Here is a 15,503-nt window from a genome sequence, read left to right on the forward strand (position 1 = left end):
GAAAAAATTGACTGACACCACAAGGACTCGATCCAGGGACCCTCGCTTGCAGCCAGTAATGCTGTAACTTCTGAGCTATGGTGAAGTGGTCATCCCAGCAGAAACAGTTCTACATTTTCTTCAGACTTTGTAACTCACACTTTGAGTGAATCTACACAGGCGGGTGGCCTGCAGCCCTCACTGTAACCCACACACTCCACCTACAAACTAGCACGCAAAATAGAGTAATAAGAAATTCTTCCAGGAAGTGATATACATCCTGTCAAAATTCTACTTTGTTGTTGCAGGGATTTGCACTTTAATCAACTTGTTCACCTACCTGCCGGGCTGTTCAAAACCACAACCAAATTACAAAAGCTGTAAGTCATGTTGTGCATGTACCGTAAAAAGTCGTTTTTGGCATAGTTCTCATCTTTTCAGTTTCGGCAAATGGGTTTTCGGGATTTGGCATTTCGTTAATTATTGTTACCAACCACACAACAAGCCGACACTAACTGGGGCAACAATTGCGCGGCGAGAATTCAGACGTGTCAATACACCGTCGAGCATGCAGTAGGGATGCACTTGTGGGCGAATGTAGGCGCACTTTGCTCAATGCCGGCCTGACCCACGATCCCTACTGTTGAATTCAGACGTGTCAATACACGAGCATGCAGTAGGGATGCACTTGTGGGCGAATGTAGGCGCACTTGGCTCAATGCTGGCCTGACCCACGATCCCTACTGTTGAATTCAGACGTGTCAATACACGAGCATGCAGTAGGGATGCACTTGTGGGCGAATGTAGGCGCACTTGGCTCAATGCTGGCCTGACCCACGATCCCTACTGTTGAATTCAGACGTGTCAATACACGAGCATGCAGTAGGGATGCACTTGTGGGCGAATGTAGGCGCACTTGGCTCAATGCCGGCCTGACCCACGATCCCTATTGTTGAATTCAGACGTGTCAATACTAGTGTTGAAACGATCTCACCGGATAATTGTTAGCTCGCTCGCCAGAAACTCGGCTCGTTTGTGCGGCCGGCTCGTTTGCACTAACGAACACCGTACACCGACCGTACTCCGTACACATGGCAGTACATGTCGACCGGGGAGTCGTAAAATATTTTACGATTCCCTGGTCGATCGAGAGTCCAGTCCCGCGCAAAGTGAAAATCACTCGCAGTTACAGGTGACTGTATGCCTGCACGACACTTGAGTTGTTTCAGTTGTCGTTGCAGCTTTGGTGGACTCTACTGATGTCTTGTTCCGCATCTGCTGACCTGTCGCAGGATATGCTTCGGTCACCTCTCCATTCGAGTGAAAGTTACGCTCAGTCGTTTGGAAGTTTTCTCCCGCGATGCAGCGAAGACCAGGGCTACTTGCAATCTTTGCAAAACAGTCTATTCTAACGAAGGCTAATCGACGACGGCGCTGAAAAGACATCTCGACACCAAACAGCAGTCCGAAGTGAAGCAGCAGCAACCCCAAATGCCGGCGGTGATAATTTGAACCAGCTGAAAAAAATCGAACTTAGAAAAAAAATATTCAAAAAAATTAATCATATTTGCCTCATCAATGAAACTCGTTAGCTCGCTCGATAGCTTGCTCGTTAGTGGAACTGATCGCTCGTTTGTTATAGATACGCTCGTTTCAACACTAGTCAATACACGAGCATGCAGTAGGGATGCACTTGTGGGCGAATGTAGGCGCACTTGGCTCAATGCCGGCCTGACCCACGATCCCTACTGTTGAATTCAGACGTGTCAATACACGAGAATGCAGTAGGGATGCACTTGTGGGCGAATGTAGGCGCACTTGGCTCAATGCCGGCCTGACCCACGATCCCTACTGTTGAATTCAGACGTGTCAATACACGAGAATGCAGTAGGGATGCACTTGTGCGCGAATGTAGGCGCACTTGGCTCGATGCCGGCCTGACCCACGATCCCTACTGTTCTCCCTTACGGGATGGCTTAAAGGATGCACTTGTGAGCAAATATAGGCACACTTGGCTCACTGCCTGCCTGACTCACGATCCTTACTGTTCTCCCAAAAATACAACATGACCCAAACATGATTTATCGGCATTACTATTTACAGCAATTGATGCGAGCGCCGTCCAATGCTGCTGCCCATTAGCATAGTGAGCAATGCGCTCTAAGTACCGGATCTGGAACAACGCTGCTGGCACTGATCAGTCCCTGGGTGTAGCTTGCCCTGGCTAGGTTCTGCTCCGCTGTTGGAGCGGCCAAGTCCTCGCGTCCAGGCTAGTCCGCGGAGTAGGTTTTGTTCCTGTCGGGTCTAAATTGCGGGATGGCAGTGCGTTTCGCAGCTCAGCAGAGCCGTCAGGCGAAATAGCACGTCATAGTACATTTGAGATCAGCGGGAAGAAGATGACGACGTCCACTAATTTAGTATCTGTGCACACGAATCTGCTGTGGGTGTTACTCTGTGTGTCAGCAATGGCATCATCGCCTGTGGTTCCATGCCTAGCATGTACGTCTGAACCATCCTGCAAAGTTTGAATGACGTAGGTTGAGCGATCGCTCCGCGAAACATACTTTTTGAAATTCTCTTCATAGTATATCTTCCACCACTGAAATTTCGAATTTCGTCGAATTTTTTGCTGAGAGGGGTGGCTTGCAACCTCGATATGGCTTGTTCCAGGCTTGCTTTGGAGCCATCGCCTGTTGAAACAGTAGCAGGAAGCTGCCCTGCAACTGTTCCGACAGGAAATTAATCGATCCGAGAAAGCGCGAGTCCGCGAATCTCGGTTGAATATTGAGTATTTCAAGCCTTTTCACGACGAAGATGGAGTTCTTTTTGGAGATGGACGTCGCGGCATAGGACATGGTGTCCGACTTCTGGCGTCTGGTGAAGCCAGGGATCATTTGTCCAGTCAGGTCGGCAGCCTAACCGTCGGTAAGCTTGTGTTTGGATCCCGTTCTGCTCGATGTGGTAGATCAAAAACAATTTGATATCGCACAAATTGATCTCAGCATCGTGCGTACGGTATTTTATATTCAGAAAATCCAAAAGTGTCTCTGTGTGGCCGTCCTATGCCACGAGAAACTCCAATCAGGCTCCTATGTCCTCTGCCTTCATGATTGAATGTCCACTTCGTTCGAACAACGAACACAACAATCGAGGACGGCTTTGCAATGAAAAATACAGCTATACTGGAGCTGAAAAAAAGAAGAAAAAAACGTGCTCAGGATGAGACTCGAGTACACGCGTACTCTCCCAGCAGGTGAAACGCAAATTTTTGTGAAAAATGCGTGTCGCCGACTGACCAGTAATTTCGCCTGACGGCATTTCGGCTGGACATCGCTCATTGACAGAGACATGGTTAATAGGATATTGATCAGAAACTGGGCGCGATCGTCAAGCAATTTGACCGTCAATCGGTCAATGGCACTGACAGAGACATGGTTGATCGGATATTGATCAGAAACTGGCCGCGATTGTCAAACAATTTGACCGTCACTGCGTTAGCACAGCAAAGCAAAGAGCGTTTTGCCTGGACATCGCTCACTGACAGAGACATGGTTGATCGGATATTGATTAGAAACTGGCCGCGATAGTCAAACAATTTGACCGTCAGCGCAGCAAAGCAAAGAGCGTTTTGGCTGGACATCGCTCACTGACAGAGACATGGTTGATCGGATATTGATCAGAAACTGGCCGCGATAGTCAAATAATTTGACCGTCAGCACAGCAAAGCGAAGACTAAGAAACAACAGCATCGCGTATTGGAGTAATGCGCATGCTCCGCACAGTCCCGTGAGGAAACGCGGGAATTCGGAGTGCATGCATGTTGAGAGTGTACCAATGTTGCTTATGGCAAGGATGTTGGTGTGTTGCTAACTCCACTTACCGTGCCATGCACGGAAACCTATATAATCTCATGTACCCTCCCCCACCCTTTATGACCCGAATCTGACGTCGCTCACGGAAGACTTTTCCAGGTGGAACTCCGTGGAAGCAAAGAGCTAAGATAGCGTCTTTCCAAGTTCCCTGGCGCATTCCTTCAAGACAGGAGCGGAGCCACCGTCGGGCCCAGTCGCCTTTGAGGAATTCAAGATGAGGTAGAAGCCAGTGGACTGCATTGCGACAAAAGTGAACTGTCGTTAGTGCATGTGAGCCAGTGAATGCTGTGTTCGGTAAGTCCATCGTAGTAAGTTTGAGGCCTTGTACACTGCATTTGTTGGAAGAGAAACGTGAGAAAGCTTCCAAGTTCTCATAACTTGTGGCTCTCTCGCAACCTGTAAGGAGGCTCCAACCTTCTGCGCTGCGCAGCCGGTCTGGCGCTCTGTTTTGTTTTGCAGGCAAAAGTCTTGTTTTTGCCGATAAAGAGCAAAAATTTGGGAAATTCCAATCTCAACTATTACTTACTAAAATTTGAACTTCGCGATCGACAGTCATATCAGAGAATATTGTTTCATTCTTCACCTGAGTCTTCCGTAGGCCGTATTTCACCGCGCAACTGTAGGTGACAGTATTTTCTGGAAAACACTGACATGGTCACTTTCGTGTATTGCTCGCGAGAAACCTGTTCAGACATTTCTCAAGTTATCTGGTGACATCTGCGCTGTGCTAACTAATAATTACTTACTACCAACACACAGCATAGAAGTCAGTGAAAGCTTGTAATCTTTCACTAGTTTTAGACATGTCATATTCCTAGCACTGAGGTAACATGTGTAGTCATAGAAATATTAACACCGAATGTTGGGAAGGCCGTCGTGGCCATGTGTTTTTTTATGATGTATTTACTATTTAGAACGAGGTCTGTCTCGTTGTCTAGGAAACGACCAATCAGCGACATTCCCGCCAAGGGCCTTATCAGAGTTTAAAGCCCGCTCAATCGTTATTTTACTACTCTTGATGACGCGTCGAGGGCCTTGGATTAGTTTAAAGCCCGCTGAATATACTCTAAACTGGTGCGTACAACTCCCTGTATGCATAATAGTACGGTGCAGATAATGAACTCTGCATAACGCATACGGTGTACTACTAAAAGCTACGCAATTCAGAAGTGTGTACGGGTTTTGCCTCCCGTATTCTTTCACCTGTACGAATTTTCTTTGTCAACAGCTTGCGGAAACCTATAAAAACCGAAGATCAAAGTCATTAGAGTTATCGACAAGGGGCTCTCAAAGCCCCTAAATAGCTCCACAAGCTACATGTATGAATAAGAATGAAGCTCGCAATAAGAGCCCAGCATTTCATTTGCTTCCATTCTACTTTTAGTAGTCCTAACTGGTGCTGAGTTACCATAACTTACCAGAAGAAAATATTCTTTCATACCACACCAAGTCTCTCTGCACACAAACCACAAAACTACCCAATATAGTGGTGCACACGCATAATGGAAGTAAGATAATGCATGTAACCTCGTTCTAAAATAGTTAGTGCATGGCAGGGAGGGTCTTATGGCTTGTTTGTGCCCTTCAGGGTAGCCCTCGGGCCTACGGCCCTCAGGCTAACCTGTCGGGCACTAACAAGCCATAAGGCCCTCCCTGCCATGCACTAACCTATAATTATTCAATATTTCTCTTAGGATGTGAAAATTATGAAATGTCTCAGAAATTCAGTTTATTTTGGAATGCAATTTCGCGTACATGTGGTGATTTAGCCTACAGTTAGTTCACGAGTCATTTCGGGGGTTGTTTGTTTCTTGCGTTGCACAGTGCAAGACAAGAATTTGCACAACTGCACAAGAGTATTGACGTTGACTCTCAAAATGATTCTTGGTCGCCTTTTGTTTGTTTCTTCTAAGTTAGTTTTGACAAAGGGACAAGTATTTTCGTTTTGTCTTTTCTCGCAGTGTTTCCTTTCATTTCTAAGCCGCGAGGCCGTCGCGTACTGCGGTACGACGGGTCACGTGCTGCCAACCTACTGCATTCTTTATTTACCATTTTCACGGCTACACTGCATGCATTGTATAATGACCCATAATTATGTTTTGCTCTGCGCTGAATCCCGTACTAGTGTAGGGCTTTTTCAGAGTTTGCTTTCGGTGAGGCTCGGCAAGTTCGGTTCTTCGAAAGGAAGAGAAAGAGTTGTCTTTTTGTTTTTTTCGAAATATCTATTTTACTACCACGAAGTCTTCCCGTTGCGTGTGAGAACCTGCATGACACCTAAGAACACCAAATTGATGTATATAACTTCTCCTTTGCAGACTTCCATTTCATACAGCATCCTGATGAGGGCAATTTGCCAAAAACGTTGAAAATGATTCTGAGAAATGAAAATGAGTTGTGAATTTGCAGTGCCCAGGGAATGAGCATGTGTGCTCACCAATTCTCTTCGAAAAAAGAAGCAACAATAAAAAGAACTTTCTCCGGTACACACCTGGAGGTTGCACAGCTCTTCTGTCCGGCTTTGTTGTTGTTATAAAATCTCATGAACACAGAAATGGCTAGCAGCTTTTATAGGCAACAGACCATATACGCTAAAGTATGGGGATACGCTAACGTACGAGGATACGCTACAAGCAAGGCAGGGATACTACACAATGTACATCTTATCCAAGTCATGGCGTGCATATATCGGAAAAGAGATTTTTGCGTAGTTCTGTTATTTTGATATGCAGTAAATGTGTATAAAGAGTATAAAGAGATTCTTCCAGGGAGTGATATACATCCTATCAAAAATCTACTTTGTTCTCCCAGAGATTTGTGGGGTAATAAACTTGTTGACCTACCTGCCGGGCTGTTTGACGCGACAACCGAATTGGAAAACCTGTAAGTCATGTTGTGCATGTATCGTAAAAAGGCGTTTTTTTGTCGTAGTTCTGTTCTTTTAAGATGTGTAGAATGGGATTTCGGGATGTGGCATCTAGGCATATGCGGATAATGCCGGCAGAAAATTGGCAGAATTAGGTACTTTTTCTTGTAAATGTCATGCATGTTTGGTATGGGGATAAAGAAATGGAGCAAAATTCGAGAAATTGCCCGCCATAAGGTTTGTATCGTTCTGCTAATTTCACTGCTTTTCGAGCAGAATCTGCCACCCTTTCGATGATTATCCGCCAGTGCCCAGTGGCATCTCGTTGGTTGATCTTAGGTACCCTTCCCCACCCTTTATGACCGATACTTGATGACGCTCACGAGTTGGTCGCAACCAACGTAAGCGAAAATGTGGATCTTCATCCACCCTGTACCGAAACCCGTGCAGAACCAAGAGCAGCCTTGTATCAGATACAGTTGTATGTAGACAGCTACGAAGGACCATTCATCTGCTAAGGATGATCATGGCCGCTGCAGGTAGCCATGGAGTTTTGACATCATGGCGAAGCTTCGACACGCTAGCTGCTTTTGCTATTCATTTCCCACTCTTCTTGCTCCTGGGTGCCATTTTCCTGATCTGTCAAGGTCTGAACTGAACAATAGCTACAACGAGATGTGAGGGCAGTGCCTTTCTTCCCATTGCGCCCGGTGGACGAAAAAATGAAAGAAAAGTTCGCTCCTATTTGTTTGCAGCGTTGACAGCCTTGCTCTGTGACGACTGTCGGCTCTCCAAAATATGAATCATGCTTTCCTACGATTCCGAAATGTCATGTCAGTGTTTCAGGTTTACAAAACCAGGGAAAGATAGCGAAATAACAGCAGCGAAAAGTACAAGAGGACAATTCCGGTATATGGATTGATATTGACAATGACCCTCCAGACATCTGTTTCTGTGGGGTTGGTGATGTGAGTGCAGAGTTTGGATCGGCCAAGAGCGCAATGTGGCGGTGTGGTGTATTGCTCTTGATATTTCTTACCAATATCACTGTAGCCGATATATTCTTATATCCGGTCACTCAATAGCCGATACAGACTGTAGTTGTACAAAACTCAATACAGAAAAGAAAAAAATTCGCGTACAGATACCTCTGTATCGACCTGACTTCACTATCACATTAAAGTCGTGCGTAAGAAAAAAACGTTCTCTTTGGCCTCAACTTCTTTGTTGTTCGGTTGGCCATTGTAGCTGTCGACTAGAGCGCAACATAAAGCCCTAAACTGATACCCCACACGCTGCCCACTTCGGAGTTTGCCCGATGCGTGCCATCCCTGAGCTCTCGCCGCAGTTTCCTGCTCGTTTCAACTCTTGGGTTGCCGTCAATCGCCGGCCGGAAACATAAAACTTGAATCGCAGCATCATCCGACACTGGATCCGCCTCGGACTGCTAAAACCCTAAAACCCTAAATTGGTGACCCCGGCATGCGCTCTTCGGAGTTTTCATCATGCCATCCCTGAGCTCGGCTTGCCGCAGTTCCCTGCTCGCCTCAATTCTCGGGATCCAGTCAATCGCCGACTGTTGACTGTAAAACTTGAGCCTCACCATCTCGAAACTGGATCCGCCTCGGAGCTAGTGTGGCCCCTGCCGACCTCCGGGCCCACCTGGATAACCCGCTATCCTGTCACAGCACATCGTTCAGTCGTCTTCGTCTTTTGTATTCATCCTGGCCTCAAGCCGGAAATTGGCCACCTCCACCCCAAGTATCAGTTTGCCGGCATACGCCCGGCTCAGGACTTGGAGGTACGCACACCTCCATCAGTCCTCGCCTCACACGGCACGCCTCGCCCCAGTGTTTCCTGTACTCAGTGACTGGTACGTTGCAGCTGCCTCTTACATGATAACACTCCTCTGTAACGCGTACATTTCCTCTTTTCTTTCTTTCCAACTCTGACACCCGCCTCTGTCATGCATCTCTCTCTTTTCCAATTTCTGCTTTCTGAGTTTTGTTTTGGTCTTTGTTGCCACGTTATCAACAAACTTCATGCACGCAGCGCTCTCTTGTACATATTGTATTCTATTTTTGCCTTTCCGCTTTGTACATGACGCGCTTCCTTTCTTTTCTCTCTATTCGTTGTTTATCGTGCTTCGCGCCTCCCGGCCTCACCAATGGGGGGGGGGGGAGTACTGTAGCGGAATGACATCACTATCACATTATAAGCATGCGCACAATCATAAAACATTCTCTTAGGCGTCACCTTCTTTGTTGTCCAGTTAGCCTTTGTAGCCGTCGTCTAGGGCGCGACGTAAAACCCCTGAACCTCTACCGTCTACCTCCATCGATGGAGTGATTCTACTCTACCAGGAAGCTAAAAACGAATGCAGCCTAGAAGGCGGACTGGGGGGGGGGGGGCTGGGGACTCTCTTGGTGCTTCAATGGCTATCCGGGATGCGTAGGAATCCCCCCTAGCACGTACTGCAGCTGGCTCCAATGATTATTCCTTTCACGTTGGAATTAGACGTACTTTTCCTGGAGAGCCCGAATCTCCTCTCCGCAATGGCGGCTTCCTTTTTCTGTTCTTTGGAGGCTGTTAGACTTTTCAGGTCCGCAATATCTTCCACAAGAAGACGCACTGTCTCCCTCAGCTGATTCATGATCGTAAGCATCCTGGTGCTGGCGGCTTGAGGGTCGATCCATTGGTAGCCCAGTCTGTAATGCTACTCGATCATTTGGCTGGATTTTTCCCGGAGTGCTCTGACGAGCTGAACTCGGCTGAGGCTGGCCAAGTTCACATTGTTGCCCCTTGCTAGGCTTTCTGTCCCTAGCTATCCAGAATACCAAAATCTATGGTAGCAATACTCTCCCTGGGAGAGCAGGGAATTGGACGTAAAAGAACCTACCACTGCGCAGGGGAACGACGAAAACGATTTCATGCCCCAGGGGCTGCTGTGGCTGTCGACATCAGCAAGAACATCTGGCGTGTCGTTGACCTACGCCTGGAAAAGTCTTGGTCCAAGAATGCTTCCCTCAGGGACTCCAGCGGTGGTCGTGTACGTAGATGACGTACGCCTCCAACGAGGCACTGTAGGGAACGTGTGTCGAGGGACGAGGCCAGCCATCTCTGAAGCAGACCATTGATGCCTAGGCTTCGCATCTTGTGGAGGAGGCCGACATGTGAGACACGATCAAATGCTCCTGTGATGTCCACAGCAAGGATACGCGCCGGGCTCCACAGCCCACAGCGCTTGCCCAGGCAGTTTGGAGAGCTTGCAAAGTGTCTGATGTTCCGAGGCCTCCGCGAAATCCAAACGGGTGCGACGTGAGCAGATGGTGGTCCTCAAAATAGTTTACGATGTGTCTGTTTACTAGAGTTTCCATGATTTTCGAGATTATGCACAGTAAGGATATGGGCCTGTAGTTGAGCGGGAAGATCGCTTGTGGATGAGAACCACGGTGGCCGTCTTCCACATCCTAGGTCGGACTCCAGACCGGAAGCATAAGGCAAATAACTTGGACAGTGGCTCTGCAAGCTCGTGAGCACATTCCTTAAGGACGCAAGCAGAAATACTGTCAGGCCCTGTAGCCTTGGACACGTCGAGCTTTGCCAGGAGGCGGCGCACAGCCTCTGGGCGGAAGCGGATGGTGGAAAGAGGTGGAGCATCTGAGGGAGCAGGGTCCATTAGGTCAGCCTCCACAAGGTCCGGACCGGCAACGCTACATTTCTTTGAGAAGAAGCGAGCGAATGCCTCGGCTTTCCCTGAGCTCGTTGCCCACTCGCGGCCGTCAGAGTTGACAATTAGGGAGCATCTCATAAGTTCGCATTTTTTTTCTAAACGTAACGCATTTCGAAACGGGGGTAGGGGGGTAGCGCCCTTTTCGAATAGAAAAATGACAGTTCGCACATTTTCTGGTTGTGTGCTGTGCACATATGGTGCATGTGCTAGACAGCTTCAGCAGGGTGTGTTCATGGTTCATGGTGTAGATCTACCTGTAGTATGTTGGCAGATCAGCTAACCCTGCACTGCATGCAATCAATCATGCAGGCTAATCAGAGGTCTCAAATGTCACACCAACATTATCAAACCGTGTACCTGGCCAGCTTTCACAGTACAGTCTTTGTGGAGAAACTCTGTTTATGTGCGTGTACATGTCATTGGTTGTACTGTACTTGTACTCAGTAGATGCCGTACTACTGTAAGCCATTCACTTCCACACTAGCAAGACATTCATGTACATGTACATGTGCATACCATGGCATGCATGGACATGTACAGAGTAGTATATCTACATGTACCGTAAAGTACCGCCAGAGCGCCCAGTCTCTCGAGAGCGCCCCACCTTGATTTTACAGCCTGAGAAAGGAAAATCATATGGCAGAGTGCAACGAAGTTTGTATGATGTGAGAATCTTAGTGCACTAAGGTCACGCTTGGCAGGGTTTTGTGTGGAGCTTGTGTCCGCTCGAAGGTACGGATTGACTGCAAAACGTGCAATATGTGTACAAGGTTCATGTCGTATGACCTACAGACAGCAGACCACCTCCACAATACGACCACGAAAGGATGAGATGGTGGGGCGCTCTGGCGGTACTTTACGGTACATGTACACGGAAAATGTGCGATAAGACTTCCAAATAGTGGGGGGAGGTAGGGGGGGTAAAGTCTATTCGAAATGCGTTACGTTTACAAAAAAAGTGCGAACTTATGAGATGCTCCCTTAGGGGAATTTCGAGCTGTGTGCAGTTGCCAGCGGCGTTCTTCAACTTCGTCCACCACTGTTTGTCTCTGAGGGACCCAGTTGAGAGGCCGCGTGATCGGAACTGAGTGGCGATCGCTACAGTCACGGAATTGGTGAATGCCTGCTGAAGTGCTGGGTCATAAGGGTGTTTTCTCCGGTCGCGCCAGCGCTTTTTCTTCTCCCTCTCAGTCTGGGTGCATTCAGGCGTCCACAATACCGGATCGGAAGGCCTCGTTTCCAGAATTTTGGATTGGAAAAATTATGCAACAGCTGCAGTTATCGAAGCGGTAACTTGCTCACAGGAAATTTCCTCCGTGATGATATCACCCCATTCCACGTTGAGAAGGTGCGCCCTGACGCGATCCCAGTCTGCCCTGTTGTAGCAAAACACTGGGGGGGGGGGGGGGGGGGGTTCACGTCTATGGAGCACATCAGAAAAGTCTGGGAGTACAACTGCATGGTCAGATCTACCGAGGGTTGGAAGTGTACGTGTAGTTACTGGGGACGTGAATGTTGACATTATGAGGACTAGCGGGTTGTCTCCACGGGTGACATGCTGAAAAAAAGATCGGCAACAGGTATCTTCGAGAGCCTCGCCTGCAGGCGTTGTTTTTCAGCTGTTCAACCAAGCCTGGTTGTGCACGTTGAAATCGCGAGCTAGGATAATGTGGGGGCCCTGCTCTCTAGCTTATGAGAGGATGGTGTCGGGATGGTCAATTAGGGTGAGTTCGCCAAGGGCACAGGACTCCGGCCGATACACTGCTCCAAAGACGAAGCGGAGACCTGGGCCCAGCTGGAGAGAAAACCAGATGATCTCATGTGCGGGGGACATAAGTTCAGTGATGAGCATGGAGGGGAGTGACGACTTCACCCAGATGGCTACCCCTCCCTTGTGTACCGTTCTGTCCAACCAAAATGGTGAGCTGTATCCAGGGAAAGTAATGTCAGAGGGAAGCACTTTCCCCGCAGTGAACTTCGTTTCTGTCACAATTGCGACGTTGGGCTGATGCTCCAGGAGTGCGTGCTGTAGGTCGGGAAGTTTGCTGGCTAGGCCGAAATACGTTTGTGCAGAGAATATGAAGATGCTTGCTACACTTCATTGCAGGAGGAGGTAATTAAAAAGGGGAGTGGAATTTGGCATAAGGGGGTGCATGGCTACATGTATGGCTAAGGGTCCTAAAAATCTAATGAAATACCTAAAAGGAGTGGAGAACAACGTCACTGTAGGCTAAGATTGAGTATCCTGTCATACCAGTTTGCTGAGGCATGAGCCCTGTGCTGGGGCAAGGGGTTGGCTGTGGCCAGGGTCGATGTTGTTGCTTTTTTTTTTTTTTTTTTTTTTTGGAATTTTAGAAATCAGGTGAGGATTCCGCACTGGGACTGGTTCTCCTGCGTTGTTCGGAGCTAATCCAGTTTGTTGGCTGTTCAGACATGTCTGTGTTAGACACCAGTGAGGATAGGAGATATTCAGCAAGCGCCGAATCTGGGTGATTGCATGTTGTGGTGGTAGGAGTGGTTGTGTCGGTGTGCGGTGAGGTTGGATGTTGTCGTACCTGTACCTGTGCGGCCTGGCGGCGTTTCAGGGTGCACAGTCGTGCTGGTTGCCGACATGGGCGATATAATGTCGTGTTCGTACCGGTCGTTGACTGGGTCATTTGGTGCGAGCTGGAGAGCAGGTCCGCTTTCCGAGTGGTGTTGGCACCGTCGGAGGCGGTTTCGGAAACGGCGCTGGCGTGGGTCAAACTCTGGGCCGCTTTTGGTGCCAAATCGGTACGGTGAGAGTCAGTTTCAGCTCCGCTGTTCCGCTCTGTGCTGCCCGTGCTGCTGCCTCTCTGCCGGCATGCGAGGAGGTGTGTGCACTGCGACAGTTTAGGCTTTATTCCGACAAGAATGGGTGAGACATTTTCGAAATTTGAGAAATACTTCAAAAACCACTCGTAGCGGTCATGACGAGTAGTCCCTCTGAACTCCTGAGACACGAACATGTTTCACATTGTCATGACTGGTCTCTAAACCAGCTCCCCCTTTGCGTAGAAGTTTCACGGCTTGCTAATGGTCCCTAGTCATAACTCGTGACAGGTTGTCCTTCTCCTCTTTTAACGTAATTAACTTGGCTCACCATCCGAGTAAAACTATTTAAAATCATAACTTATTGTTTTACTGCTTATATAGACAGTTTCCTCCGAGACAAGAATGCGACAATACTCATAAAAAGGACTTCACGAAAATCTTGAAAGTTTTGGTTTCACAAGTATACTTTCACTTGAAGCCTTCTCATCAGGTGAAATAAAGGCAAAGGGAAAGGAAAAGGAACACTGAATTAAGTACGGTAAGGAGGTGGTCAAGCAGAGCAAAGAAGAAAGTAAACAGCGAAAATGCGTGACCTATACAGATAGCAATTATGACACAAAAGTGCAAGTGCGAGAAAACTCAATCAGCGTGACATGTAGTGCGACAACAAGAGACAATCACTGGACATAACTAACGAGGTTTTGACAACCTACCGAACAGCCTACGTGTGAATTTAATTTGCTTTTGCTTGCTTGCAAAGGTTGGGTTTCTTTGAGTGGATGTATACGGCTTCAAAACAACCTAGCACTGCGTACACATAACACATCGCCGTCAGTGCCGATCTTTGCTGTTGCTTGACGTTGATGTCAGTGCTTTAGACTGCCATCACCATCGTTGCCGATCTTGTCAACATCTGGACGCACGCATCCGACAACAGGAGACGTCCAGCAAAGAATCATCCTGGTACAATATGATCTAACGCAGCGACATCAACACCAAGCAACGTCACCTCACAATTAACTAGACCACCGGAAAAACAACCAGACAAGACACTTACTGGCATGGCAGTGACAGGAACAGCATCAACTAGAAGAATGACAAGATTGGCAACGACGGCAATGGCAGCAGGAGCAGTCTGAAGAACAAATTGCCTTACTCCACCAAGCCACGAACCAGGGACCCTCACTTGTAGCCAGCGATGCTGTAACCACTGAGCTATGGTGTAGTGGTCATCCCAGCAGAAACCGTTCAACATTTTCTTCAGACTTCGTAACTCACACTTTGTGTGAATCTATACAGGCGGGTGGGACGCATCCCTCACTGCAATCCACACACTCCACCTACAAACTAGCACGCAATATTCTTCCAGGATCATACATCCTATCCAAATTCTACTTTGTTCTCCCAGAGATTTGGACAATAATCAACTCGTTCACCTACCTGACGGGCTGTTCAAAGCCACAACCAAATTAGAAGAACTGTAAGTCACATTGTGAATGTACCGTAAAAAGGCCTTTTTGTCCAAGTTCTTTTGAGATGTGGCAAATGGGATTTCGGGATATGGCATCTCGTTGATTGATCCCATGTACCCTTTATGACCCGAAGCTGACGCCGCTCGTGGAAGACTCTTCCAGGTAGAACTCCGTGTTGGAAGCAAAGAGCTGACATAGTGTCTTTACAAGTTCCATTGCGCATTCCTTCAAGAAAGAAACTAGCTCCTGCGATTTTTTTCCACTTAGCCACCTATTTAACCTCTCCTTTACCACAGGCAAGTTCCCTACCGAATGGAAACTGGCTAAATTTTTGCCTATTTGCAAGTGCAAAGGCAGAAAATCCCAAGCGAGTAACTATCGCCCAATTTCCCTCCTGTCCTGTATTTCCAAACTTTGCGAACGGGTCTTCTTCAATCAATTATATAATCATATTTCTCCTGCTCTGGATCCCGCGCAATCTGGGTTTTGTCGTGGTGACTCGACCGCTCTACAGCTCACCAAGCTGATCCAAAACATTGCCGACCATCCTCATATGGGGCGGAAAGTTGCCATGTGCTTTTTCGACCTCGAGAAAGCTTTCGACACCGTGTGGCACTGTGCATTACTTGCTAAACTTTCCAAAGTTTTTGGTGTGTGTGGCGCAGCGCTAGAGTGGATAACAGACTACCTATCCGACAGAACGCAAGTTGTCTTTGTAGTTGGACTTCTCTCAGATGCTTCACCTGTTCTGTCCGGAGTGCCGCAGGGATTCATCCTAGGGCCCCTCCTTT

At 47.9% G+C, this 15,503-nt stretch overlaps 1 long non-coding RNA gene across 1 annotated transcript; it reads left to right on the forward strand.

Moving 5' to 3' along the window:
* Positions 1-295: 295 nt before the first annotated feature.
* On the forward strand, positions 296-14,723 carry LOC135821810 (uncharacterized). The gene is made up of 3 exons (XR_010554394.1): positions 296-359; positions 6,660-6,731; positions 14,649-14,723. It is a non-coding gene; the product is annotated as an uncharacterized LOC135821810 (long non-coding RNA).
* Positions 14,724-15,503: the final 780 nt, after the last annotated feature.

Source organism: Sycon ciliatum, chromosome 7 (assembly GCF_964019385.1).
Source record: "Sycon ciliatum chromosome 7, ocSycCili1.1, whole genome shotgun sequence".
Taxonomy (NCBI): Eukaryota; Metazoa; Porifera; class Calcarea; order Leucosolenida; family Sycettidae; genus Sycon; species Sycon ciliatum.